Raw genomic sequence first — 3,352 nt, forward strand, 5'->3', positions numbered from 1 at the left:
TTTAAAAACATGTATCTGATGTATTTGCTTTAAAAATGTACTTCGAAGTAGTGATTCCACATCTAGAGTACATGACCTAAGCCCCACCATGGTTTTGGTTGTGGTAAAAAAAAATATTTCTAGATGTCCGGAAAAAACATTATTTTTATATGGTACAATTTATCATCTTCAATTACATGCATTATGAAGCGTAAACAAATTTCTCATTATATTTTGTATTAGACATTTTTGACAACCATTGAAATCTAATTAATAGGCCTATAAGATGTACCATAAAAATAGAATTAAGGGTCTTCCATTTTACGGGTTTCCTGAGAGTGGGAAGTACCCTGTGGCCCTCCTTTGATCTGCACCTGGTGTGCGTGGTTATCTGCGCGAGTTTTTGACAATTTTGTGAGTGTATTAGTGCAAGTTTGGCACCCGACTGCGTTCATACCCCCACTCCTCGAAACGGATTTACGGCACTGTTGTTTGTGGAAATCTCTTATGTTGTGGGTCTCTGGTCAAATATTTTAAGTATGGCAATAATCTCAGGCTTGTAAAAATCTGTCAAGCTGACAATTGGAGCTAAATTGTATGCAATGTTCATAGTCTGAATAGTGTAAGAAAATGCATGCAAGATTTTAAAGAGCCACTTACTCCAAACTAATAACAATTCTGTCATATGTTATCGTTAACGAGAATTTACAAAACAAAATTAGTATATATAATAGTTTTAATAACAAATTTACCATGACTGTATAATATGATTTAAAAAAATATATCAAATCTCACATATAAAATTATAAGATGAGTTGTCACTCTGAATATTAAAAAAAAAAAAAATAAATAAAAGTTTAAAATTGAATTAACAATGTTAATTTTTTTAGGTAAATGATTTTTGGCTAAAGTTAATAACATTTATGATACTTTTTTTTTCTTAATATTTAGTGTGACAATAAATCTTCAACTAATACTGTATAAAATAATGTAAATGCTTGAATAAGTCCAAGAAACTTTCTTTAACAGTAAATAACTATAAACATACAATTTGAAAAGCTTAAAGTTGGAAAGTTATATTTACTTCTCAATTTTGTTGTATGTACTTAAAATTAACTTATGAGCAAAACTTTACGGCAAATAATAATAAACCCACCAAGTCCTCAATTGCAACAACATGTAGACTGTTTTTATCATCAAAGTATACATAGTAAATATTGAAATACGATCCCCATCCGTATAAATCTTGGCACGGTTATTTATATTGTTTGCAAGTCAGATTCATTTAAGAGCCAAGTTACATTTGTATTACAGTTTCCTAAACATCTATGTGATTCAACAAATTATTAGATTTACTAAAAGAAGAAAAATCAATAACATTCACCAATGCCAATAATCATTACAAACAATAAACTACAGAACTAAAATACAGTAATTATGGTATGGTATACAAAATGTATATGCTGCCTATAAAAGTTATTACTACAACAATACAATAATTCAACTACAATACGAACATAGCTGACTGCACGGTTTGATCATAATGTGCTATTACTGTTGGTGGCCCTGTGGAGTGATTATTGCCTATGATGTACCGAAAGACTGCGAATTTAATATAGCAAAATCCATTGCTTCTTTGAATGCCTCATACTCTTTGTGAACTGTTGGAAGTCTAAGGACTATAGAACATGTGTTGGCTGTTGGATAATTGTCAGCACTGTGCAGGAATGTAATTTCTGGCATCTCAGTGAAACTGGTAATTGGTATACTCGATGCTCCACTCGTAAATACCAAAATATCACGTAATGTGCATTTCGTTTCTCCCTCTGAAAAATATAAAAAAAAAAATTCAAGTGCTAATAAATTTATCCTAAAAATGAACACGAATATTTTTATGCAATGATGTGGAATGAATGCAATTGTCGTTGGCTTTTCAGAAGTACATACATGGTGTGCCATAAACCTTGCTAATTATTTTAAAACCTTGATTTTGTTTTCAATTTTTTTTTATTTCAGTTTAGGTGCATGCATTCAGGGTCCTGGCTATATAATATCAGGTTGAAGACAATCTGTTAAATAAGTGTTTATGATTGTGGAGGATAAAACATTTGTGCATGTAAGCTGAGCATGTTTTTTTCCCCCATTCTATATTAAAAACTAACTATACCTTCAACATCTATAAGATAATCAAAAAACTGTGACAGCACAACTTCTTCAGTGCTTCTTTTATTACTGCCCTTCTCAATGAAGTCCACATGGAATATTGTCTTTAATCTTTCTGATGTCAACTCTGATTCCTCACTGTGAATGAAAGCCTTTCTACAGGCAACAGGGTTTTCTTTTATAGTGTTCAGGACACCTAAAGTTTCAAGCCCAGAAAGTAATCTGAAAAAATATATAATAATGAAAAATACCAAAAGAGGTAAGTGAAAACAAACATGAAATTCTACGAAAATGCAGCAATAAAGTGAAAAATGTTTAGCATATGGTTTTTAAATTATATATGGACACAAAAAAAAAAAAAAAAAAAAAAACAAAACAATAGAATTCAACGAAAAAAGATAAGTGCAAGTAAATGCATTTCCCTTGACAGGATATTATTATACCTAAGTACACTTTGAAAATTAAATAAGTATAACACAAAATAAAAATTTGTTTTAAAAGAAAAAAAGTAAACTTGAAATCACAATTACTGTAAATCTTTTTTTTCCAAGGTAAAAAATGAATTCAAACAAATTTAAGTACAGAATAATTAATTACAATTTTACAAACCTTTCAAAGGCTGATCTAGTTCTGTCTAAAACATAGAACCTCACAGCACTTGAAACTAATTGATTCTTCTTATCAACAGAATTAATGTTGGTGATTTAGCCAGCCAAGCTTAGAAAATCTTCAGCCTCATCTGCTGCTCCTTGTAATTCCTCTAATGAACTGGCTGATTGAATCTAAAAGAAAATAATATTAGAGGTTAAATTGATATTAGAACTACCTGCGGAAGCTAAATTTTCGAGACAGTTTCCTCCCCGGTATATTTTAATTATTCCATTATAACAAGCCTATCTGGCCAATAGAAGAGGAGCTTATACCCCGTTTCCAATATCATAAATCGTATGAGTGCATTTAACTGGTTACCTCTGGGTGGCGCAATTTGATTAAAGCATTGGTTTAAGTTTGACAGTATATTTCTTCTACCAGTAATAGCAAACATGGTTATAGTAGTACAGCGTTTGTGACATTTTAGTATATAAGAGTATGATAGTTTGATTGATGTTTTAATTACCTTTGTGCGTGTTTTTATGTTTGTCTTGACCTTTATAACTTTAGTTTTTGTTGAAATTAAAAATAATTTGAAACAAACCAGAATAAATAATTG

The 3,352-nt window shown here is 30.4% G+C and overlaps 1 long non-coding RNA gene across 1 annotated transcript; it reads right to left on the bottom strand.

The window, feature by feature from the left end:
• Positions 1–867: 867 nt before the first annotated feature.
• LOC117102240 lies at positions 868–2,911 on the bottom strand. Its single transcript, XR_004444380.1, has 3 exons — positions 2,752–2,911; positions 2,147–2,364; positions 868–1,805 (listed from the first exon to the last, which is right to left on the bottom strand). It is a non-coding gene; the product is annotated as an uncharacterized LOC117102240 (long non-coding RNA).
• Between the last annotated feature and the right edge of the window lie 441 nt (positions 2,912–3,352).

This window comes from Anneissia japonica, unplaced genomic scaffold (genome assembly GCF_011630105.1).
Source record: "Anneissia japonica isolate Jap-2015-1 unplaced genomic scaffold, ASM1163010v1 scaffold7350_len3327_cov104, whole genome shotgun sequence".
In the NCBI taxonomy this organism is placed as follows: domain Eukaryota; kingdom Metazoa; phylum Echinodermata; class Crinoidea; order Comatulida; family Comatulidae; genus Anneissia; species Anneissia japonica.